We start from the raw sequence: 27,889 nt of genomic DNA, 5'->3' as shown, positions 1-27,889 counted from the left end.
CTTAATGATAAATTTTTATTTTTTGCTTATGATAATATTTTTTTGATGCTAATTTGTTTATGGATATGTTTACTTTTTTATAAAATTAATATTAGTTTAAAAATTGTCTGAATGTTTCCTTATACGGAAAATATTTTCTAAATGTTTATTAAATTAAGTGCAATGTCGCTTTTATTTGATATTAATTTACCTTATCCCAGGAATTAAATGGATGCTAATATTTTTTTCTGCAGTTTAGTTAGGTTGATTTTTGCTTTTTTTTCTTTTGTTACAACATGGAGAATTTTTCTTAAATATTTTTTGCTTAAAAGTATTTTACTACTTCTTAACATTGCACGGATCAAATCGCACAGTCTCTATAAAATAAACATAACTTTGAAATGTCAATTAACGTCACATTGAATGATTGTTTATCTTGAGGCAGTATTTCTCACTCCTACCAGTATCAGCATTAAGGCAGTATTTTTCTATATAAGGGAGTATTCATTTACCCTATTGCAATACTCTTTTTGAAAAGAATTTTATATTTTTAAAACAGTTTACTCAAAAATTATATCAGATTTATTTATTTCTTTTATGATCGAGGTTTTATTTTGTCAGAAGATAGTCAATGAAGTTTGGAATTGTATTAATAAGAAAATAATGTAAAAAATGCTCATGTTAAACATTTGTGTCCAACTTACATAAAAAATATCAATCGCTTTTTTTAATAACATTTTATAAACTTCCACTAAAAACGCCTTTGATGCTTTAATTTCAGAATTTCAAATTTTTCAACAAAATTATTATCTTTATGGCTATATCAGGCTGTAGTAGTAGTATGTATATCAGGCTGTGTAGTATGTAGTATCAATACTTTATGGCTATAGTAATTAAAAATATATTTATTATTTTTCCATTGACTACAATTAATATTAATTTACACTATGATAAAGTTTATAATTCTAAACCTAATTTAATTTTTGAATTATACTTTTTAAAAATATATTTCAGGATTAAGAATTACTAAAATGTTTACAAATTGTACATCTTAAGAAAAGGCATAGTTTCCCCACTGCAATTTTTCCTAGTTTAATATGAGCTTCTAAATATTTAAAATCAACTTTGTTAAGCCATTAAATGTGTATCTATTATTTTTTTAAAGTTAATTAGTTATTTGAACTATTTTTAAAATGAATTAAGTAGCAGTTAACTATTTGAATATGAACCGCATTTTAATAAAATCGTGTTCCCTTTTTAAATTGGTTTCATGTGGTTTCACACTGTAAAATATTTTGGGGAATAGCTGCCTCCAGTTTTGGTGTAGAAATGAACTAAAATTTGTGCATACATTACGTGCATGTAGTCACGTTTTTTTATTTAATTTTTACTTTTATAGTTTTATTTACTTATTTATTCCTTTTCTTATTTGTTTATTTACTGATAAAGTAAATTTTCACGCCCATTAGAATTAATTGATGTCTTCATTGCAAAAACATTTAGTTTGCAAAACAAAAATTTTTTTATTTATATATTCACACTAGTTCTTGCAACCAATTCTTATTTTGTCTCATTAGTTATTTTTTGCGCAATAACTGCAGCTCTGTACTCGATATGCACTATACACCATACACCAAAACTTTTTTAGGTGTAATTAAAATCTAGTTCGTCAACTAAGGAGGGGCAAGAATTCAGTACTTATTTAATACACAAATGTCTCAATACTAGCCCCAGTTATTAATTATCTAAATTTTTCAGTACTGTGAAGTTTTATTTATAATATATATACTACCTATAGTATATAATTATATATACTACAGCGCTGCCAACTACTACGTTTTTTGCAAAATATTTTATAGAGTGGTAAAGAATTGGAAACTAAACCTCTCGGAATTTTTAGTAATTTTTCAAACATGCTCGTTTTAGCACTTATTACTAAGAATTACGGATTTCAATTGAAAAAAATTATTCTAATTATTTTTTTAATTATAAAGTTTGATTTAATCTCTTAATAAGATTACGCTATTAAATATTGAAGCGTAAGAAAAATATTTGTTCTCAATACCGAGTACAACAGAGAAAAGTCTGTAAGAGAGGAAATATATATATATATGTATAAATAAGTAAATAAATAAATAAAAAAATGTTCTTAATTTAACTTTTTGTGCTGACATGAATGGTGCAATATTATTTACATCAAATTTTTGTTTTAAGGGAGTAAAATGGCTAAGATCTTTAATTTGTAATTAAATTATTTTGCCATTTAGTATGCATTTTGTACTTTCAATATATGAATAAAATAAGTAAATTACGATGAAAAATGTAATGGTTTAAAAACGATACGCTAATCCTATTTAACTAATAATTTTTGACCGAAAGCAGTATTAAATCCTTTATGAAGCAATATTGCAAATAGTCTTTAGGTTTGCTTGATTCGTAGCTTGTGAAAAAGTACCCTTTCCAAAAAGTATCTTTTTTTTCTTCAAAAAATAGCTTTTATGCAAACAAATAAAATTTTTCATTATATGTTTCTAGTTAGTTTCACTTATTCATTCATCTATCAATATTTTTGAAAAATTTATTTATTTTAGTTAAATTTTACAGGTCATAAGTATTATAATAATTGCTTAAATCTATATGGAAACATTGAAATATTTTTACCTTATGAAATGCAAAAAATAGTTAATTTTGACAGACTTTAAAATATTCTACGCACAAATCCGTTTTAAAACTTGGTTTTCACACTATTTAAACAAAATTTCATCTATTACAATGAAAATATATAACAGAAAAACGTATGACAATACCAGATTTTACAGGAACGACAAGTAAAACATTTTTCACCTCCATCTCTAAGCTACCCAGGAAAGTATAACAGCTGTTATTATTTACCAAACTTTAGATCTCAATCTACCATTGGTTTGAAGACAATTCGATGACTTAAAGTCGTGAAACTTAACGTACTTACCTCGCTTTAACTACTAATCCGTAAAATACAGCAATCCATGAAGACAACAGAGCAATAATACAGACCTACTGGTCAGTTCAGCTGGCCTTTGGCCATCTGCCTATACATACGTCCATCGCCCCCTCCAATTCTTCTGCTCAATGTCCATTGGCTGAGATCTTTAGTTGCTCTCAAAACCATGTCGATGTGTGTACTACTACTGCCTTGTCGAAAGCAATAGTAGTTCGTAGCTACTACTATTTTTTCTAGCGATATATTTTTTTGTTGTGGCGCGCGCCCGTAAGGACTGGTACCTTTTTTCCCAACCTACTTTCTTTTTTTTCTTTTCTTTTTTTTTTATCTCTCGCTCTTTTCTTCAAGTTGTGGGACAGGGAATATCTTTTTTTTCTTCTTCTTTCCCCTGTATAAATCCGGGGGTATTTTCCGGTGTGACGTCACGAAGGTGAACGTACTTTAGTTTTGTTTTCTTTTGAAGAAAACAGGTCATATGTTTTCTGTTCTTGGGTTGTGAATCAGGGTAAGGTTTGCCCTTCCGTTTTGATTCTAGGGTGAGAATCTGCATGAAAATAGCAATTAAATATTAAAATTGATGATTTCCGATATCACATGGTTTGAATTAAAAGTGTTCTAACCTTTTGTTTTTAAATGCAAATTAGCTAACCACTAAGTTCAATGTAATTTTATATTGCGATTCTCTGCTCTGAAGTCTATTTAAATTTCACTATTGTGTTAATAATTTTTTTGTTGATGCAATAATGAATGAAGAGATACGTGTTGTGTTATTTTTATCTTAATTTATATAGCGTCAAAATTCTTTTTCTTCACAATTGTTTATATTTCGATGATTTTTCAAAGCAGTTTACTAAGATTTTTAATTTTTTGATTGAAAAGATTGGAAATTTCCTGATACTGTTTTAATTAATGCTTTGTAAATTAATTTAAAGAAAAACTCATAGATTATGAGTCGCTATTCCTTATAATTCATAGTATCACAATCGTCTAATTATTTTTTAAAAGTTGTTTTTTAATTGTTTTTTCTAATTTATAAATAATTTTTGTTTGCATATTATATGACGTTTGACAAAGAATGTTTACTACAAAATGTTGTGTCAAGGAATTGCTTTTTCAGTACTTCAGGTATGAACCATGTGCTGTGTTATACTATAAATAAATAGTGAGAAATTTGATTTATCTAATATGTTGTGAATGAAATCTCTAACCAGCAAGCAAATTAATCTAAGATTCTGTAAGTTCTATATAGATCCTGTAAGTTGTTGCCGCTGACTAGATGCAAGTTGCAACTCTTTCCACACGCAATTTTTAAGCAAAATCTGCATTATGTTGTTGTCTTAAAAGGTTCACGTATATTTTCTATTCTAAGATCAAAAGTGTTCAATAAATAACTTGTGTATGAGTTAATTATTTTTCAATTAAATACTACGTAGTATATGTTTTATTATAGTCAGTCACCAACATCTAAGTCTTATTTATGCTTAAGTGCAAGTGTTGAAATGCAGTGCTGTTTTAAACTGAAATGTTTTGATTTGTTCTCTTGCACATAAACTTAATTTTTTTTATTATATATCTAACTAAAATAAATTTAAATGAATTTCATAAGTATTTAATGTATATATTTTGTGCATAAAATGTATAGTACTTCCAATATATGCCTTCAACCCTTCTATAAAGTTTTAAAACTTCTTAAGGAGCAAACTTTCATCAGACCGTTTTACTTTCCATTGAAAAAAAAAATTGAGAACTTGACTCCATCTTTTCAGCCGAACTAACTTTTTAAGAGGTATACGAAGTAAAAAAAAAAAAAAAGAATGGGACTAACGGAAAAGAAAAACTTTTTTCTGTCTTTCCTGAACTTCCGGTCGAACATGACTTCACTGTCGACTAACAAAAATGCTAAAGATGTGACACTATGCTACGATGAATGCAGAAAGGATTGAAGAATAAAAAGGGAGGGGGGTGAAATTTAAGCGGGGGAGGATACTAAAAAATTCTTCCAATAAAAAGGCGGGAGCCGATGCTAATGGCGTTCTATCCTACATTGCTTTTGGGTAAAAACGGCAGCCAATCTCGATGCGAGACTGGGCATTCATTTATGTACAGAAGCCCATTTGAATATCATAATGAGGCACAGGTCTCCATGGTTACTTGTGGATGACAGCCAATCATTTTTAGGAGTAGCGCGCGCCAAAGACGCTCCTGCGCTCTGGCTTTCAATTTTTAAAAAAAAAAATTTTTTTTCGACCCTTTATTGTTTTTTCTCTTTCTTCCCCCACCCTGAAATCTCTCTCTCTCTTTTTTTTTAACTTGAATTTTTTAACGGGATTGCTATTGTTGTATTCGGCATAGCAGCGCTCAGCTTTTAGATGCGGACCACTCGTTGTTGTGGGTGAACGTATTGTCCGTTTCTTGTCGTTTCACGGAAGTTTTTGTTGACGTTTTTTATTTTATTACTACAATTTTTTTTTGTTATTTTATTATTGGCCCTTGTGGAGCTGAACGTCCGAGTCTGAAGTAGACTGGTATTTTATTCACTATTTTGGATTTCGGCTGACGTATTGTGTCTTCGTAAACTTGTGATTTTACCTGTGTTCAACTTGTGCTCTGGGATTTTTAACCCGTGTTGCCAACTTGGGCTGTGAAAATAACTTAGTGCATTGGAGTGTGGTAAATATTTTTCTTCCGCCTCTAAAGTTTTAACTATGGATTATATCGACTAAATTAATGAATCTTTAAACGTTTATTAGTTGTTCAACTATTAAATATCATGATTAAAAGGAGTTTAATCAGTAGATCGGATAAACTATTTGTTTCGGTTATCAAATCTAAATAATTCCAAATTTTTCTTGAAAAGTTATCTGAATTTTAAAGGAAAAGACATTTAAAGATAACTATAGGAATTAAAGATAACTATTTTTTAATTTCTTTTTTGAGTCTTGATATTTTGATTGCTCCAGTCCATAATAAAACAAAGGAGCTCGTTTGTGATATTATATGGTTAAGGCATTTTTAATCAACTTAAGTAACTTTGTTTTGATTTTAATATTGAAACATTCAATAGTCTTAGCTTTCTGGACTTCAAAAGAAAATTTATATTTAGTAATAATGAGGAATTGAAGATTAAGTTTCTTAGTAACTTTTTTCAATTGAGTCATCTTTACTTCGTCGAGACTCCAACAAAATGAAAGAACAACTGCTCGACTTTGAAATTATAAGTATAAGATGTTTCAATCAACTCAAATAATATGACATAATTTGTTTTGGTTCTAATATTCTAACATTTTAAACATTTAATGGTCTAAAAAACTACGTAAACTTCAATTGAAAATGGACATTTCAAGCTAATGAAAGGAATAAATATTTTATTTCTCGTTTGAGTCGAGATTTACTACTTTGTTGCCCCAAAAAATAAGAGCAGTTGCTCGACGATGAAGTTACAGAAATAAGGTGTTGCAATCTAGCTAAGCAATTTAAATCATTTGTTTTGGATCTAAAATCCAAATATTTCTAGCATTTGATTATTTTTAAAGCTACCTGAACTCTCAAAGAAAATAAACATTTAAAGATAGGAATTAAAGTTTATTTTTTAATGATTTGGGAAAACTACGCCATGACTCTAAGAAAACAAAAGAGTTGTTCTTTATCTATAAAATTAGTTAAGTCTGGAAATTTTTCACTCTAACAAAATAAAAGAGTTGCTGTTTAACCACAAAATTATTTGAGTCGGGAAAATTATTTTTTGACTCTAATAAAACAAAAGAGTTGTTATTTAACTATAAAAGTATTTGAGTCGGGAAAATTAAGTTTTGATTTTAACGAAACAAAAGAGTTGTTATTTAACTATAAAATTATTAGAGTAGGGAAAATTAAGTTTTGACTCTAATAAAACAAAGGAGTTGTTATTTATCTATAAAATTATTAGAGTAGGGAAAATTAAGTTTTGACTCTAACAAAACAAAAGAGTATTTACTTAACTATAAATTTATTTGAGTCAGGAAAATTAAGTCGAGACCTTAACAAAATGAAAAAGTTGTTGTTCGATTAGGAAATTATATGAACACATTTCAGTCAAGTCAAGTAACATAACTTACTTGTTTTCTCTCTAATATCTAAACGTTTATAACAATTGATGTTTTTAAAAGTTATCTGGATTGCAAAAGATTATAAACATTAGATTAAAGATGAAAATTTAGTTAATTTTTATTCGAAATGTCTTAGCTAAGTTATGTCCAACAACAAAATAGTAAGAAATAGTACTTATCCTCAAAAGACAAGCACAACAAATTAGTACTTATTCAATTAATTTACTATACAGAAACGAAGTTTCAAACAGCTAAGACAATTATTTCTTTTACTTCGGTTCTACTAGTTAAACATTTTCAACATTGCATCATTTTACAAGGTAAGTTAAATTAAAAAGAAACAAACATATTTAAAATTAAAACAAAACGGTGCTTAGAGATTAAAACATTTTCAAATTTCTTTCGTATTGATATACTTTGAATACGCTGATACTCTAAATCAAAGAAATAAATACTCTCAACAATTAAACTTCATAAGTAAAGGGTTTTAAACAATTTAAATATAAATGAACTATTTATTTTGATTTAATAGTTTAAATATTTCCAACATTTAACGAATTTAAAAGATTACTTGAGTAAGAAAATATACGTTTAAAGATATTAAGTAGGGAGTTGATAATAGACAAACTTTTTTTTCCGTTGAATTTTCTTAGCTACGAAAGTATAACAATTGAGCAAAATTAGTTGCTCAACTGTCAACTTTAAAGAACAAATTTTTTTTTAATGATTTTCAAAAGTTAATTGAACGGTAAAAAAATAGATATCAGAAAATAATAGGAAGAGTAAATTTTAAAATTTTTTTAAGTCCAGTTGAAAGATTTGGCAGATGTTTCATATGAAATTAAAACTAAATTTTGAAATTAGAGAATAACCTTAATATCCGTTAAATAACTTTGAAATCGAAATTTTGAGGAATTTTCTTTTTGGAAAATTGTTTTCCATATATGTTATTCAACTATCATACTGGTTATTAAGTAATGGGTTTACTATACTTTGGTTTGATATATTAGTACTCAAATTAATTAGCATAACCTTGTTAATTATAAACAGTTTTAAATTTATAACTATTTTTCAAAAAATTTAATGTCATTAAAAATTTATATTTTTTTATAAGGAGCATCAAAGAATAGTATTTAAGACACTCTTAAATGTTAAACTTTTGAACAACAATAAATTGTATAAAAAATGTCGCATTCACAGTTTAAATATATACTTTTTTATTTCATGAAACAAAAAAGTTTAAAGCATTTTAAATGAAAACTTTTCTTTTATAAAAACTATCACGCAAAAAAAATTTATTGTCCCTTACATATATTAAGAGTTATTATAAGATTTCATACATTATGTCACTATAAATTTTAATTATTTTTATAAGTTAAACTTACTTCCTTTACATAACATTAAATATTCATAATAAATGGTATTGAGTCAGTATGCCTAAAATTTTAAACATGAGGAGCATTTTACTGTCAAATTCAAATTTATAAATTAGATAATTGATCCAACGAAATTTTTACTTCTCAAAAATAAAATTGCGTTAAATAATTTTGCTTTGTGTTGTCATTATAAAAACAAGGGCTCTGAAATCATAACATATAAGGAGTCCTACAGGAATGATGTACTATTACATGAACAAGGCTTGTTGTCCATACCGAAATTTTAAAATAAAATTTAAAATATAAAAATAAATGCAAAACGGTTTTTCTAAAATGATGATATCATAACCGAATTAAAGACCTTAAGCTGAATTGATATTTGAATTTTATACAAAAATGAAAACTTTTAGCGGAACTTTATCTTTAATATCCGTTCAAGTTCTCATCTTTAATAGGAGAATAATAAATGAATATTATTTTACACTGATCTTATTCACATATTTTGTTGGATACCCATCAGATATTTTAATGAGGGTGTTGTTTAAAAAGATTTTTCTAAGTGGCAGGAACGAGCCTAATTTGAGAAACATATCCCGAATTTTAATATTTTTTTTATCTAAACCATAGAAATTTTTTCGAAAGCTTCAGAAATTTTACTTCTCTGAAATGCATATACCAAATCAATTCAGTTTATTTTCCTATAACGAAATTTTTCTCAAGTTTTGAATGATCACTATCAAGGTTGTTAATGATAGTGCTGTTTATTTGTTTTTGTTTTTTTTCAATTTTTTTTTTTAAACAACAAAGATAAAATATAAGAGACTATTTCCTTACATAACAATTTTAGAAATATCTTTGTCCTGTTATGGCTATGTCACTGAAAGCAGAGATTTTGTTTCTTCTTTCTTGATCTAAACTAGAGTTTATCCAGCTGTGAGCAGGGACACTGCAGCTGGAATGGAATAATCCGGGATTATTTTGAGATCGAATAATCTTTGGGTGAGTGTAAAATAATCTATGACCACCCCCGTCACTTTTCACGTTTTGTTTCGAATTAGGGTCATTCTTAAATTGTTATTCGTTGATAACTAGCTAAAACTCACTCTCGCAAGCATTAAACTTTCAGGACTCTCAAAGTGTTTGAAAGTTCAGGAACATGACTAAGAATCAGGATTTTAAGGACATAGAAATATTTAAGGTATTTTTAGAGGCTTTTTAAGGACTTTTCAGACATTTTTGAAGATATTTGGGAAGTGAATATCAATAAAAATATTGTTCTCTCCCTAGAGTTTATTTTTAATGCATAATAGGTTATACTTAAATTGACTGGGATTTTAAGATCTGGAATAAGAGTATTTTTAGTGGCTTTTTAAAATTTTTCAGGCATTTTTATGGAGATTTAAGGATTATCAATAAGAATGGTTCCCTAAACTGTATTTTTAATGTATAATAGGTTGAACTTAAATTGGTAAGAATTTCAAGGAATATTTAAGGTATTTTCAGTGAATTTTTGGGGATTTTCCGGCAATTTTAAAGGATATTCAGTAATAAATTATCATAAAGAATATTGTTTTCTCTTTATAGAGTGTATTTTTAATGCATAATAGGTTGAGCTTAAATAGAATTGCTGATATATTTTTACACTTAGTTTTGCATGGAATGATTATAAAATACTTAATATTTAAGTCATGCAAAAAGTAGCAAATATACTTCTAAAATTTTCGGGCTTATTCTTGTTGAGTATTAAGCTTTGTTATATTGTTTTCCTTTCTTAACCAAACTTTGGCCAGATATATTTCAGTCATGAATAATTGTAAGCACTTTTTTTACAGCTGAAAATAAGATTTATAGCACTAAAATTATGTAAAAAAATTTACTTTACTCTGATAAACTTTCGAATATTTTTGTCAATTAATCTGAAAATATTTTTAATAATCGTATTTCGCCATTACAAAGTACACTGATTAAAAAGTATGGTTATAACTACCAGAATAGGATAAATTTACTGTATTTTTTGGATCTTTGAGAACAAGAACAAGCTCGGTAATTTACACTAAAGCACTTTGGAAATGATTTTTGTAAAATTAACAATAAAATATGGTTTTCTAATGTATGATAACATTTCGTAATTGTTCATGATACTTTAGAGCTTCGTATAAAAAAATTTATTCGGTTAAATTTACTTTTGAGTTTTTACATTTTTTACTGATGAAAATAACAGTTTAAATTTAATCAATTCCAGATTAAGCAATTAACTTATATGTACGGCTGTGTTTGATTCTTACGTCTATTTATGAAATGAGAGCCCTGATTATTCGTGAGTTCCGCGGAGGGATTTAAAACTATATAGCACGTGCTTAATAATTTTTTTTCCAAGTGTGTCTAAACATTTTTATGTATGAGCACTTTTAAGAAGTATGTATGAACAATTTGCTTCTTTCACATTCGTTGTTTCAGACATTTAGGAGCCGAATTTTGCTGCATGTTTAATATATATTCATGTCGGAATACATTTAAAAAAATTTTGTATAAAATTAAATTGTTTCCACCTTACTTTTTGAGTTTTTTGGAATTACCTGCGACTTTTGTCATCCGGGATGCCACCCAATACCGCTGTAAATAGGGGCTGTACTGTAATTTATTTTTCAATTTCTGGAATTTTTTTTTTCGGTACGTTATACTCTAAATTTTCTTACAGTTAATATGAATACATGATTTTGTGAAGCTAAGCTGTTGGATAGTCATATTTTTGAATTTATGCTTAACCATTTGAATAAGTATTTGCGATCAGTTCAACTAAATTTAAAACATTCCATTTTTCAACATTTTCCAAAAAATTAATTGGAGAGAGAATGTTAAGGTTACCATTTCACATCATAGTAACCTTAAATGTTTAATTATTTTGTGTTCTTTAAACGACAGATTGCAATTAAAAATTCACTACAATAAGAACATCAAGTTCAATTTAATAAAATATATTTTATTAAGAAATTCAAGGGAAATAAAGCTACAACACATAACCATTTTTAAGGCTCTTAACAGAAACATACTCTTATTTTATAGCATTATACAGAAATAATTTTTTCTTAATATTCACAATTTAATTATACAAAAACTCAATCTAAAAGTGCACAGCCATAGAATTTTAAAAAATTAGAACTCCTTAGGGGTAGAATTGTCTTAAATTTTTTTTCAATAAAATCCTATCTTCAGTAATTAGTTAATTTTGCGGAAACATTATTTACAGTACACACTTTAATTTACTTTTCAATCAATAATAACTTTTTTAGTATTCCTGAATTTTTATTTTATTCACGACTCAATTTTTTTCATTCCGTTTTCCAAAATTTCTCTGTTTTCGTTAATAAAGGCTATACATATAGTAATGAAATATTGTTTTTCAGCTTTCATAAAAAAATAACTGCTATTTTTTTTCTCTTGGTGAGAAAAACAATGTGAACAGCTTTTCATTTCATGCAAAAAGTAGAATTTGATTATTTTAATTTACCGTGACGGATATTACGTTTGATTTTAAATGGACAAAATTTTTTTGCTCAATTAAATAATACTTTTTAAACTATATAACTTATTTTCATACAAGAATACAGAGAGAAAAAATTATGATTTTGGAAGAATCTTTTTTTTTCCCCTTTTAATGTGGCAAGCTAAAATACATACTTTTTTTATCACCTTAACCATATACTGTGTTTTAATTATTGTACTGTATCATCTTCAGAAATAATTAAAAGTGTAAAGAATTATAAAGAAACTGATAATTCAAAGAAAATTATCATTTTCCTTAAAATTATTATCTTCAATATCTTTGCCTACGTATTTGCCTCGATTTTTTTTAGTTAAACAATGTAACATTATTTAACTTTTTTTGTTTTCAATTATGTTATTCCAGTTAAAGTTTCATTAGGAAAATTACAAATGGAAATATGTAATGCTAAACTGTACAAAAGCGATTGAAAAATAATTTGTAAACACAACATCTGAGATGTCTTAATAATTTTATGACTTATCTTATAGGAAATTCTACCTAAATCGTTTATCATAAATAAATCCATCATTTAATTAAATCATTTAATTAAATCAAGGAATTAAGTATGAATCTTTCATTTATTTGATTTATTTGCTATAAAACAAAGTGGAGCTTCCTTAAATTAGAAAAATAACATGGCTCAGAAATGTTTCATTTTTCTAATTCTACAAATATTTTTGAACCTGCAGTATTTCTAAAATTCTAAATAAAACAAAAAAATTAACAGAACTCGTGGACAGCTGATATATTTAGTAATGTTTTCTTTCAAACACATTTGTTCTTTTCTTCTGCTTGTACTCGAATTTTCTGTAAGGAAAAATAAAAACATGAAAATGTGAAAAACATAACATATTGCTTATGACATGATTCATCATAATATAATATTGCTCATTAAAAAAATTATCTTAGGACGTGTAGCTGGCAACTGTAATATAGAATATATTACAGTAATGAAATAAGCAAAAAGTGAAATAGAATAGTAGTGAAATAGCAGAAAATTCAAAGGGAAACATATTAAGCAAAAAAATAGAAAATAAAATTTCTTGAAAATACAGTATAAAGCACAAACTGTAATATATAAAACGAGTACCGAATTCAAATGTACTTGCACTTACCGGCATCTTTCAGAAATAAATTAAAATATTTTCATAACTAGTTTATCAGATTTCAATATACGAAAATTGAAGCATAAATAGAGGATTGTAGGATTATTTTATTTAGCGTTCTTACTGAAGTACAGAAGCGCATTTGATTTGTTAGTTACTTTAGATTGGCCTGAAACTGGATGTGTGCAAGGTAATAATATTATACTGGATAATTCAAAGTTTATAATTAATAGGATTTAATTTCAATTAAAAATTTTTAATATTGATGATTTTAGAGAAATATGTAGCAGTTATTGAAAAAAAAGAATTTTTTTTTTTTTATATTGCAAGATTTTTAGCGATGGATTGGTCCTAATGGATTTGCACTTTGCAAAAATATAAATTTAGCTAACACAAAATTTAAAAAAATATTTATTAATTCCAACATACAATTAATTCAATGATTTTATATAGAATTGAATTACATTAATTGGATATCCATTTTTTTAAAATTTTTTTTTTGAAAATTAAAGATAGTTCCATAAATCTAAAAACAAATTTAATATTAAGAATATTTTTTTTTCATAATAGGACAAAGATAAGTTAGCTGAAAAACTAGATTTTATTCCCTTGCCTAATAAGTTTTATGTAAAATGATTTTACCATGTCATATAAGATGTGCAATAATCACATGACAATGATTTTAACCTATGGCAAAATTAAAAATAGTTTTATTTGCTTAAGCTTTAATTTTTTCTCCCATCACAAGAGGAAAATCTTTCGCAAAACGTGTGCAATTTAGCAAATTTAATATGTAATTCTACAACATTTTAATATTTTAAGAAAATATTTTTCAGTATAAAAATAAAAGATCTTGGCTTAGTTTTTATTTTTAAAAATTAAATAACATTTTAGAAACATTTACTCTTTAACTTTATTTATCTGATACATTGTATTTCCCAAAATAACATTTCAAAAATTTTTCTCTGGCTGCGGAATTTTACTTTAACTTCAACCAGTTATTGATTGGGTTATTTATTACTGCTTGTGCTTTGATTGTGTTGGAGAATTTCTTACCAACTTTATTGGTTTTCTTCTGTCTAAAAACGAAAGAAAAGAATAAATAAAAAGAACAAAAAAAAATTTTTTTTTTTTGGTCATAGGTATTTCCTCTTACATAGTCGTAAATTTTTATGATCCGACTTCGACGAATCTCTGTTGTGTAGAATTTTTGATCTACAGAAAAACTATATAAATATCTTTCTTTTTTGAGAATAAAGTAAATGTAGATATGTTTTACTTTTTTTCCTATTTATCTACTTTTTTAATATTCTATCCGTTTATTACAATGCATAACCAAGTAATTTTGTAACACGAGAGGGGTGAGGTGCTGCTCTTTTTCTTAAACTACACTACTTTTTCCACATAATATAAAATTATAACATAGATAATTTTATATTATACTTATTGTTTGAATATAAAATTAATGCTTCTTATTGTTATTATTGAAATTCTTTATCTCCTTACTTATTATTATTTCTTTTACTTAATTCATCTAATTTAAGGAAAGGTGGTATGAAGATACTGTAAAATGACTATGGATTCATTGTCCTTGATTATTAATTTTTAGTATTAGTGAATGCTGAAAAACTATACTAAAAAACTACTGAAAAACTGTATAAATATATTTCTTTTTTATGTATGAAGTAAATGTAGATGTGTTTTACTTTTTTCCTATTTATTTCTTTATTTTTTTTAAATATTCTATCCGTTTATAACAATGCATAACCGAGTTATATTTTAATTTGAGATGGGGAGGTGCTGCTCTAGTTCTTAAACTACACTATTTTTTCTTCCACATAATATAAAATTCTGACAAAGATAATTTTTTATTATAATAATTGGTTGAGAATAATTATTATTTTAATCATACAAAATTATTTCCTCCCATTGTTTATTATTGAAATTTTTTATCTCCTTATTTATTACTATTTCTTTTACTTAATTCATCTAATTTAAGGAAAGGTGGTATGAAGATATTGTAAAATATCTACGGATTCATTGTCCTTAATTATTATTTTTATTGTTAGTGAATACTGAAAAACTATACTAAAAATCTACTGAAAAAATTTGAATATATTTCTTTTTTAAGTATAAAGAAAATGTAGACATGTTTTACTTTTCTCTTATTTATTTATTTGCTTTTTTGAATATTCTATCCATTTATAACAATGTATAACCAAGATATTTTGTGATTTGAGAGGCGGAGGTGCTGCTCTAGTTCTTAAACTACACTATTTTTTCAACATAATATAAAATTCTGACAAAGATCATTTTTATTATAATAATTGTTTGAATATAATTATTATTTTAGTCACAGAAAATTATTGTTTCTTATTGTTATTATTAAATTGTTTTATCTCCTTAGTTATTATTATTTCTTTTATTTAATTCATCTAATTTAAGGAAAGGTGGTATGAAGACGTTGTAATGTCTATGGATTCATTGTCCAGAATTATTAATTTTTAGCAATTGTGTTTTTGCAAAATGAGATTAAAAAGCTGGTTAAATATCAAACAACCAGAAAGAGGCTTATGTACGAATGCTATTGAGAACATTTAGGGGTTTGCAACACGCACTTTTTACTGCTAAAGCAAAACGCAAAGAATACACTTTATAAAATTTCTGATCAAATTATAGAAGGAAAAAAAGAAAAACGTACTTTTTTCCCAAAAATTACGTAAAAGTTTACGCAAGACACTTTCTATAGACATTTCATAACATTATGTAAATAAAACACTCTCTGGTTATCGGAAAAAAAAAGAAAAAAAAGGAAACTACTTGAAAATTCCGTATGACTTATTCAAAAAATTATATTCATTTAAAAAAATCTTTTTAAATATTTTGGTGTTGTTACTTGAGGTATTTTCGCTTATGAAGGGCAGATGATTCCAAAATCTGCAATGACATGCAATATAATATTCAAAATGGTCTCAGAGATAAAAGCTTAATGTTTTTTTTTTTTTCAACTATGTTGGTAAACTCTTGTATCAGTCATATATTTAATGTAATAAATAAAACATTTTACATAAACTTACTGAAGGGGGAGAAATTATGTTTTGCAGTTCGTTCAAATTTATGTTCGTTATTCATGCTCGTTAAAATCATTAAAATGATGCATGCATTTAAATAGTTTAATTAAGGATTGTAAGAAAAATAAAAAACAAAAATTTAAAAATACGATATTGGTCACTTTTTTATTATTTATATTTTTACCTTTGTCAAAATGAAAAAAAGAATGCATATAATTTAATGGTAAAAATTTTCCAGATTCAAACTATTTCTCAATTTTGTATGATTTAAAATTTCAGGTTAGTAATATGAGCAATATTAACTTAATTTTACAAAAGAAAAAAAAGATTTTCTCTGTAGAATTAAATACAGCTTTGCATCATTTGCCATTTTTACCTCTTGTTATTCGATATAAATATGCTATGAATTATGATATTTTTTACAAACAATGCAATGCTTAGAATTTTCCCTTTTCCTCAAATCGGAAGACTTTTTGAATTTAATTTTCAACAGTGTTTAATTTAAAAGTGATTCATATCTTTATAATATAAAAAGAAATCTCTATATTGCGAACGACAAGTTCATTAAAAAAATATCAGAGCATTTTGAAATAATTAAATGTAATACTTTGAACTTTTGATATTTTACTTGTTATTACAATTTTGAATGTCAAGTGAGTATTGATACTTTAACCAGAATTGGGTGGGGAAGGGGTGGAAAACTAGTTGGTATTAATTTTAACAATGAATTAAGCAGTACAGTGTAAAAAGTTACGCTTCAATTGTAATAATTACCGTAAAATCAATGAATCACTCTAATTAAATAAATATTACTGTTAAAGTGACGGTATAATATTTTAACTTAAAAATAGATTTTACGGAAGATGCACCCAAAATGCCTGTACTTATTCCGTAATTTGATACAAAATTCTTTACCCTGTACTTGTATTTTACATGAGATTGCTCTTTGCGCGTTAAAACATTAAATTATTAAAATATAATAAATAAAATTAAATAAAACATCAGATAAAAATGCAATATATTTAATTTTATTATTTTCCTCAACGCTTACATCAACAGAGAATGCTTAGATATTCAATAAACTCTAGTTTGAAAGCAGAAAAAGACATTTTAAAATTCCTTTCAAGCATGAAAATTTAATTAAAACTAATGGTGAAATTGATTTTAAACATTTGCATGATTCTCACGTGATTGCTATTTAGAGAAAATTAATTTTAAAAAAACGAAAACAGTTGTAAATACAACAGATTAAACATCGTAAACACATATATTTCATTTCATATTTCTACTTGCTTTTACATCCTCACCCCCACCAAACAAATTTGGTTGCTCCCTAAGCTCCCACCCCCTCAAATCTTCTTGCATAGATATATATTTCTGAGGGTCAGGGTCATAGGGTGAGGTGCAGGGACACCCCTCCCACCCACGCCTCTGCATCTTGCTACTACTGCTACTATATATCCCTAGACTACATCGTTAACTAGACTATTGGGGGAAGGGGGCAGCACAGATTTTTTTTCGCCCTTCTATAAGTTATGTTTAGGGTGGGGGAGAACTGTCGCAGGAGGTGCTGAATGACGTCATTATTGCTTTCCCCTTATTTTCCCGAGGGGTTATAAGTGTGGGTGCTTGTAGAGTCTGGTATAAAAAATTAACTTCCTGGACTCAGAGTGACTGTTTTTTTTCTAGGGGGCATGGCTATTTTTGGTGCCTTCTCTATACCAAATATTGTTTTGTTTACATGATAACTTAATTTTTGCTTTGCTACAAGTGAGTACATTTAACAAGAAATATTCCCCGAATTGCGAAACATTTATATTGAATATGTTGAATTATTTTTCTGAGGTCTTTTGAATCGGCTGTGCGCTCAGAAAAAACGGTGCAAAATTGCACCATAATATCTTTACAACAACGATGCTAGTTTTAAGGTATTAAATTTAACTGTGTTTCCATTCAAGAGAACTGAACCATATAATAGTGTAATCAAATTTAGGAAGCACGATTATTTAGTTTAATTTGCTGCCAATTTCTATTAAATGCAGCCTTAATAATTTTCAATTAAAGTTGCACTGTAACGAAATAAAGAGGTCATAATAAATAGAATCAATAAGAGATCATCCTCTTAAAATTTCTGACTGTATTGTGTAACTGTAGATTTCAAAGTAAGAAACAAATAAAAGAAATTCATCAATTTTCAAAGTTCAATACAAAACAATTTTTGGAGCTATTGAAACATAAAATTTTAAAAAGTAATTTTTTTAAAAAATTTCGAATATTTTTTTTTTAATAAAAAAACTTTTTCTCCAAAATTTGTTTTTAATGTTAAAAAAACCTTAACTTATCTTAAATTAAAAAAAATCAACCCCTCTTTATTGTTTAAAAATCATAAAAGTGGTGAATTTTTAGTAGAAAACATGTTTTCCCGTAAATTAAAGAATAGAAACAAGTTATAGTTTATGATTTGATTTTAACACCATTTCATTTCAAATAGTATTATAATCATGTGCTAGTAAAGTAAGTAAATAATAAAACAATATCATAAAATACAATAATAACATGATATACAATAATATCATAAAATAATTAAAAAAATTTTAGGCGCTAAAAATAATTCAAATATATTATGAAGATGGAGAAATGATCGCGGCAATTTACAACCTGAGTGTGCTATTACTAAATTTATTTCTTGCCTTGTATACATTTCAAGTACAATACAATTCAAATTTTTAGTAGCAATCGGTATTTATAAAAAACATATATATTTTTTAAATATATAAACATAAATTCATTTATAATACATATTGATTTATAATTAACAAAATTCGATTAGCAGCATTTTTAAAAAATATTTCTTTATATATATTTTCGCAAAATAAAAAATATTTGTGCTAATCAATCAATTAACTGAAGTTTTGAAATACGGAGGAAAAAAAAACGTCGATATTGACATTGGCACACATTTTATAAAGCTTCTAGTCTCGAGTCCCCAAGTGTCCCTCTAGCTATCGAGAGGGGGTATTCAAGGGGATGGGGGTGTATTTTGAAGGTCAAAACGTTGGGCACGCGAAGCCTGTCTGTTCTTTTTGCTTACCAATTTATTGAAAAACGAGGAGGAAGTGTAATCAGTGCGTACGTACTACTCTTCCTATTTTTTTTTCCCATATCAGTTGTAAAAACTGTTCTCGATTTTTTTTTTTACTCCTCACTTGAACATTTACATTAGAATTATTCTATGTTAGGTGCTCAAATATTGAATAATTCAAGTATAGGTGGAAAAAAATAATTAAATCTAAATTGTTTCTATCCACTTAATCCACTATCAGAACAGATTTTTCAAATCTTTGTCAAAAATGGTCATTAAAATATACTCTTTACGAGTCGGGAGATGAAAATAAATTAATAAAAAGAATTAATTAACATTTATCAATTTGTTATGGACATAAATTAAATAAAGTGTTGAATTAAGATTACCAAAAAATAAATAAGTCATTACAGTTTAATGATTATAACAAAAATTATTATTTCAGTTGATAAGCGTTTGCTTTTCATTAGAAAAACATTTATTAGTTTCATTTAACGAATAAATTGGTTTTTTATTCTTTGAATTCCATTTTTTGATATGATTTATTTCGATAACGGTTCATCCAACTTTAGTGGCCTTTGCCCCCTTGTTTAAAATATTACTTTAGATCCACACAAGTGCAAGTTTTAATGAGTTAATTTTTGAGAAAGTTATTACTCATTTAGGACATATAAAACATTAAAGTGGACACATTTAGTAAAACACATTTAGGAACTATTAAAGAACGACCTTCCTAAGTTTTTGTATTGTATATTATGGATTGAACCATAATATCATTGTTTCATATTCTTACTATCGTTCAACTTGACGGATACATATGTTTATCATTACATACGTAGACTTAACATTTTGAAAGTGACATAGTTCAACTTAACACCTTATTATGGTGAGAGCGAATTACAATTGCATTATAGTTTAAGGTACACATATTATGGTTTAAAGTTGAACCAATCTTTTTGATAACTCAATGAGCAAAACAAATTGACCTTAGATAATGAGCAAAACAAGTTTTTGGATTGTATTTTATGGATTGAACCATAATATCGTTGCTTCATATTCTTGTTATCGTTCAACTTGACGGATACATAGTTTTATCATTCATTACATACGTAGTCTTAACATTTTGATGGTGACATAGTTCAACTTAACACCTTATTATGGTGGGAGCGAATTACATTTGCACTATAGTTCAAGGTACACATATTAAGGTTTAAAGTTGAACCAATCCTTTTGATAACTCAATGAGCAAAACAAATTGACCTTAGACAAATATTTTAAATGGAAAAGACATGAAGTTTAATTAATAGTTATCAAAAAATTTTAATTATTTTTATATTCATAATTAAATAAAATATATGATTTTTTTCAAGTTCTTCTCAAATCAAGTGCTTACACCGAGTTCTTCAGAGACGACTTAATTAATTTCTTCAATATTTATACACCCACCACCCATCTCAATCTAGTTTGAATTAGATTGCAGAAAGAAAGAAATTTATATGAACAATGAAACTCCATATCGCGATAAAACATGATTCGATCCACTATCGAGATTAAATAAAAAGATAAAACCAGCCACTGTAATAAAAGGACTAAATGATACTAACTTATGCACTGTATACATACAAACATGTACCTGCATTCTAGGAAAACTCATAAATGCCGTTCTTTTCCTGTCGGAGGCCGATAACGAAGCATAATACAATATAATAATCACATTAGTCGAACGCCGCAGTAAAGTGTGGATATACATGTATGGGTCCCTTTATTTGGGGCCCTGGTCGACAAATTGTCACGCACATCTCTCTACCTGGAAAATCAGAAAGAGATATTAATAAAGATGGGTATATAATAAGTGAATTGGTTCGATAGTTTTGGCAAATTGGGTAAAAAAATGGTGAAATATTTTGTAATTTAATATTTATGATGGTTTTTGTAGTAAGGTTGTTTTCTTAGATGGCTTCTAAGCTGTTCATTGTTTATTAATATGTGGCTAAGTATATCTTGCTATGAGGTGTTGACCTATGTTTATAAAATATAAACGTATTGAACTAGAAATAAAATTTAGATTTTTTTTTCCACCTTGATTCAGTTACAGTTTCGTTACCAACTGATAACCGTTTAAAACGATAACTTAAGTTAAAAATCAGAATGGAAAAAAATTATTGCAATATTTTTCAAGAAAACAAAATAAAAAATTATTGTAGATAATAAAGAATTATTTAAAGTAATCTGGTTTAGAAAGAAATTAATGGAATTAACAATATAGTTGTTATGGTTCGAAAAGAAAAGCTGAAGATTGGTTTTAATTTTGTCGGAAAAAACGCAATTTTGGAGTCTATTTTGAAAAGTGACCAAATTGCTGGGTCTACTGGGAGCTCTTGTTAAAAAGAAAATATGAATGAAAATGCAAATAATTTTACTCATATATGATATGATTCTAAATTAAACAACCATCGACTAAGATTGGAAACAGGTTCGAAATTTAAATCTGGGTTATAGCTGTTGGACTACAAAACGTTGATAATAATGCTATTATGAAATATCTCCAGTTGAAAGTAACCAAATCATGACTAACCATAGAATATTTATTCGGTTTTCAATACGGTATGAAATATCTCCAGTTGAAAGTAACCAAATCATGACTAATCATAGAATATTTATATGGTTTTCATCTCATACTCAAAGTTTTTTTTTTTTTTTTTTTTTAAAAAAAAAAAAAAGGAAACGAAATACCTAGTTTTACCAAAAATACCCCCCTTTTTTTTTCGTTTAAGCAGAGGTTTTGGTTTTCAAACAATAGCTGTATACAATTTNAAGTTTTTTTTTTTTTTTTTTTTGTAAGGGTGAGTGCTTGTCTTTTGAGTTGGTATAAGGCTTAATGAAATGTCAATCACTTTAATCATTAAACTCAGTTTTATGACTCACATACTGTAAGAAAAATAAAGTATCTGCGTCGAAATATTTTGTTTACTAATGTTTTAAAAACTTCGAGTCTGCAGATTGTTTTTTTTATTTCTTCAAGCTCAAAGCAGTTTTCTAGCTTTGCGGACCTTATTTGCAGATTTGTACCCAATGTTAGATTATAATTAGTTTGTAGATGCATTGCGGATGTGCAGAATGGGATTTAATTGTGATTTTTTGTGGTTTCTGTCGCCTACCAGCTGTGCGAAATTAGACTACACTGGAAAGCAATGACAGGATTCACGTTGACAAGTGTAATATTATATCCTCTTTTGAAGAATTTTTAAATTGCTTTTTTACTATCAGCCATTCGAGATATTTTTTTCAAAGTGAGGCGTAATCACAAAATAGAATTTGATTTGAGAAAATAATAATTGGTCTAACTGGCAAAAATCTGTGACCAAAATATGACATTGCCATATTTATATTGTTAAAAAGATGTAATTTTTTGTGAAATTACATGGTAAATAAGGTTCAGTAATTTCACAAAAAATTGGGTAATTTTTTGAGAAATTATTGAACCTTATTTACCATTTAAGTTAGTATTTAATCAACTTGATTTCATCATATTATGGTTGAATTTTGATATTTATTACGAGTTGCATCTTTTGACACTCCATACATTATGTTTCAAAGTTAAATTATTTATTTATTTATTATTATTTTGATAATATATTTGCAATTTTGCTTAGAAAGGAATTCCAATATTTCAAATAAGTACTAAATTGTAGTTATGTAATGAATTAAATACTGTGAATGTTCAGTGGCGTGCAGATTTTAGCTTGAATATTCTTATAACTTCCTTCAAATTTTAGTTGTTTATTCATATTATTTAAGAAATCTTTTTAAAAGAAGCGTACAAAAACCTTTCTGTATTGACAATATAGGGCAGTTTTGATAGGAAATTATTTTCATAGCATTTTTTGTTATCAAATTAAAGTAATAATATATTGGACGAAGACTTTTGCAATTTACTGCATATACGTGACGTGACTGAAATATGAGTCAGTATAATAGATGGATTAAGATAAATTTTTTTCTTTCAAAATAGTTTAGTTCTTATGTAATTTCGAGAAAGTATCTTACCTTAAGTTGCCTTTAAATGGAAATAAATGATTTTTGCTAATTTTGGCACTCGAATACAACAATAACAGTCAACGTTTTCAGCAACAATTCAACGGTTGTACTTTCCTTAAAAAATTAAATGTTTATGAAAAATTAAAATTAATTTTAAAAAAAATAAAAATCACTTTGAAAACAAATTAAAATCACATAAAAAATAAGTTGGGTTCACTTGTGGAATTTATGTTAATTTATTTATCTTGGGGGAAAAAAGCTTTTTTCCCTTATCCATAAGATTTTGCACCTGAAACTGAAAACCATTCTTCAATAATGCAATTACTCAAGTTTTTTTAAAAAAATGGAATGCTAGCAAAATTTAATCGGTAAAAAATATTTTTTTATTAGTTTTCGATAAGTATATGTTTTTTGTTTTAATTAAAAAAGTATTTGTCTAAATTATTTGCAATATTTTGCATATTAGATTGAAACTGGTTTTAGCTATTGAGAATGGTATGGCAATTTATTTCATTGCAAAAGCACGTGATTCTATATCATTGGCCTCCATGCATTGAACATGCATGATAATGGAGCCATGAAAACAGTTTAAGAAAAGATAAAACAGTTATAAACATCAGAACAATAAGAGTAAATACATGAAAACAAGAATAATAAAAAGAGTAAACACAAACGAAAGTCAGTCTCTTAACGTCAATCGTATATCAAATTACGTTGATAAAAGTATAATTATTTAAAAGTCACATTAAACATTTTAATTTCTTTTTATCAAAATCATATTTTTAAAATCTTTAAAAGAAGAATCATATTTCAATCATATTTTTAAAAGAATCTTTAAAGAAAAACAGCACAGAAGACGACAAGAACAGTGCCTCAAATTAAATTGAATCACTCATTCCAGTTTTAAAGATTCGGTGACTCCCTTATTCAATGAATCAGCGAGTCACTTCTTTCTTTTTTTTTCATTTTCAAGTAGTAAGAATTGTCCTAGCTATGCGCTATTTATAAAAAATGTTAAAGGAGGATATCGTTAGTCCATATCATCTTGCTCCAAATTTACATAGTTGCGTTAACTTATGACAAAAGAACAATACAAAAAAAGCCTTTCTGTCAACATAAACTACTTTAAACGTCTTAATGAAGGTAAGCGATTATTCGCAATAAATAACAAAGTTTATACATTTTTTTTATGGAACTTCCAACTTAAATCATTTTACGTAATTAATCCACACACCTTTCCAGAAGAATTTAAGGTCTAGAGAATTAATATCAGCTTTAGATAATCTCCTTTTTATAATTAAGTAAAAATGGTTGGCAACACCTCGACAAGATTCAGGTCAGATGAATAAAGATGTCTCTCGTTTCTTTCTTTTTTCTTTTCTTTACTTTCCTACGTCAAATCTACGCTCGAAGATGATTAAGAATTTATAGCTCTAATCACAAATTGCTAAACCGAAATCACAACGTGGGAATGAATTATTGTCTGATGACTTTGGAGGTCTCGTAAATTATCGCCCATCTTGTGAGTTTCTGTTTGCCAAAAGTTAGCAATGGATTGGAAGGGGGGTAGGGACCTCCTTGACCCCTTAATCCAACTGGAGTGAGTTGTAGAGAGAAGAGTTCAAGTGCAAAAGAAACTTCCCATAAATAAGAAAGTCGTAAAAAAAGAAGCTTATGTGGGAGAGGTCTTCATGGGTAACTATAGATCTAGGTACTGTTCTTCAATAAAGTCGAACATTCTTGTTGCCCGGATGTGTTCTGTTTAGATATAGCCGTCTACAAAAGGGACATCCATGAAAGTCTGTCTGGTTGTGTGTGGTCTTTGGTATTGAATCAGAAGATAGCTTTAGAATATTTACAATGGCGGTGTTGTGTTTTTATGAAGCAGGTTTTATTAAGATGTAGAATTTAAAAATAGAATTTGAGATTGATATTTAAAATCCGCTTCCTTAGTCACTGAAATTGTTATTGGATTAATCATCACCACCGCTACATTCTGAAACATGAGTCTTTTTGCTTTCTAATATTTATTTTATATATTAATTTGCACTTTTTGTATAAATCCACAGATCAAAATAGCATGAGATTATTTATTTTCGTATTTACGTTAATAGATTGAAAGCATATGGGATTAAAAACCTAGAAAAATACATGGGAATGAAACGAAATCGACATTTTCTTTTTCAGATATTAGCAGAAAAATTCTATTAAAATTTATTACTCGGACAATGTAACATCTCTAGAGTTTTATTAAAAGTAAATTCCTGACCTACAAGCCCGAGGGACCTAAGAAATCTTTCTTCAATTTTATCATTTCCTAATTTTTTTGCCACAGATTTAGTTTATAACCCAGTTTGATCTCACCAAATTACTTAAATTATGTTGATTGAGTTTGTTGTGAGATATATCCAATTTCAGTAATTATTACATTTCCTTCAGGAGATTGAATCCATTGTTGAATTTTGAATTATGTTTTGAATCGTACGGGCAAGGAATAGGAGTAGTTATCGCACAGTATTATGTGTTAATTAAAAGCATACAGCTATTTCTACTCTATAAACAAGCATTATATTTAGGATATTGAATGATTTTTCTGTTCTGAAACCTCTAATTCTTTGCAACAAAGAAAAAATTTCACAAATTTAGCTATTTTTATTCATGGTGCTTTCGCTTTCATGCTGGCTGTTACGAAATGATCTACTTTAATATATATATTCCTTAAAATCCTTGTCAAAAAGGAAAGTAAAGTATACACATAGTCTTCTTTTCACACAAATTCCCATTCTCTCTCAAATTAACATTTGATCGAGGAAAAAACAAAACTGCTTTCGAAATCAAAAAAATTACAATGTAGGAAGATGGTTTTAGAAATTTTTTAAAGCCTGTTTGATTGCTGGAGGAAGAACTCCAGCTTTCAACAGGTAATCAAGCAGGTTTTGGTGTTTTGTGCACCTGTCTTTATTATTTGTTATTTAATGAATTTCGAAAGCATTTTAGTTTTTTCCTCTCTTAAATATAAATTCACGTCCTCCAAATGTGCGTACTTAGTCTTTATTTTTGAAAAAAAAATTCGAAAAACTACACATTAAGGATGGTCATTAGTGAATACCCTGTATACAGAAACATTAATTAAAATTTATTTTACTGCATAAAATTCTGCTTCTGTGCTAGAATGTTTTCAATTAGCTTCCTTTGAAAAAAAAAGTTGTAATGGCTATTAAACATTTGTTTAAAACTTATTTAGTTTTCTCTGGCGTGAGAATATTAATCAGTTTTAAAAGAAACTGCAGATCTATAATCACCATTTTCATCTTAGCGATGTGAGCTTTGAGTTTAATGGCAGCAATAATAATAAAAAGAAAATTGTTAAGAATTTAGCGACCAGGGGTGAAACGAACACGATTTAAAATGGAAAAGGAAAAGTAATCTTATTACAAGAATCGATTAGTCTGTCCATTTTGATTAACACAGACTGCATTTAAAATATCAAAAATTCATAACTTGGTAATTCCATTCAAATAATAATGAAATCATGATTATTTGAATTTAAATTGTACGATCGAATTCATTAACTAAGCCTGACTACAGCAGTCATAATCCCATTCGAATCTTTCATTCCATCTCTAATGTATTCAATCGAATCATTACCCTATCTTTAATGTTCTTCACAGTCCACCCTGGGGTTCGAATAAAGCGATTATGTTCCTTCAGAGTTGAAGAAACGTTGGAATAATAAAAAAATTGATAAATTCATGCTGAAAAAAAAAATGTATTCTATGCATGCACCAGTATATTCCAAGTAGTTTTGAATCGTGAGTTACAAGGGAATGGTTTGATTCCTGGAGATGTGAAGCCAGTCCTTTTAAGTATTGCTAAGATCCTCCCCAATCCGCCTTAAATCACGACTTTTACGTCATTGCTCGCCTCCCCCTCCCTTTTTCTATCACGTGCTTCCTTCTGAGAAAATGCTCATATTTTGTTAAAGTTCGCACCCTTAACTCGGTCGTAAATTCTGATGGTTAATACACTGTGTATAAGATATTTTTCTTTTTATTTGTTCTGTTTTAAGACCCCACCCCTTGAGGTTGTTCTTTTTGGAATGTTTGTTATGCTTGGCTTTTTTTCTTTCTCTTCCATTAGACTGCTTATCGGGAATGGATAAAGAGAATATCTATTTGCAAAGCTTGAAGTAAAGATTTTAAGAGATTGTGTTTTTTCACCTTTGTATATTTTAAGGAGTCGCAAGTCTTTTTTTTTTGCTTACTGTACCGCAGATCTCTAATGGTTTAAAAAACATTAAATTTTAAATTTAATTTTGAGTATATTTTGCTAGGAAATATACTAACGAATTCAGTGTTTAAATTTTCTTTTCAATTTAATTTCAAAGGTGAGGAAGTTCTTCTATTTTTATTTGATTTTTCCTAGTTATATAGTTTCTTCCAATGGATCATTTTTACTTTATTTTATTTTATTACCAGCTTTGAACAGCTGACCAATTTTTTGAGTTTACGACAATCAATTTTCAACTCCATAGCCAGCCTTGTGATGTTCAACCCAACCCAGAAGACAAAAGAACTTTTAGATGAAGTATTATTTTTTTTTATAACTGTTGGTGAACTACTGCCCCA

General features: G+C 27.3%; 1 protein-coding gene and 1 long non-coding RNA gene across 3 annotated transcripts in view; one reads left to right on the top strand and one right to left on the bottom strand.

The window, feature by feature from the left end:
• LOC107457539 (zinc finger homeobox protein 3) overlaps nt 1–27,889 on the top strand; it is a 235,277-nt gene that overhangs the window by 23,941 nt on the left and 183,447 nt on the right. The window lies entirely within an intron of this gene.
• The window catches only part of LOC107457542 (uncharacterized), a 115,082-nt gene continuing 99,734 nt past the window's right edge, over nt 12,542–27,889 (bottom strand). The window contains exon 3 of the long non-coding RNA XR_011637897.1: nt 12,542–12,771. This is a non-coding gene — a long non-coding RNA (uncharacterized lncRNA). The remainder of the gene's footprint in view (nt 12,772–27,889) is intronic.

Source organism: Parasteatoda tepidariorum, chromosome 10 (genome assembly GCF_043381705.1).
Source record: "Parasteatoda tepidariorum isolate YZ-2023 chromosome 10, CAS_Ptep_4.0, whole genome shotgun sequence".
Classification (NCBI taxonomy): domain Eukaryota; kingdom Metazoa; phylum Arthropoda; class Arachnida; order Araneae; family Theridiidae; genus Parasteatoda; species Parasteatoda tepidariorum.
This window is presented reverse-complemented; position numbering and strand designations above follow the sequence as displayed.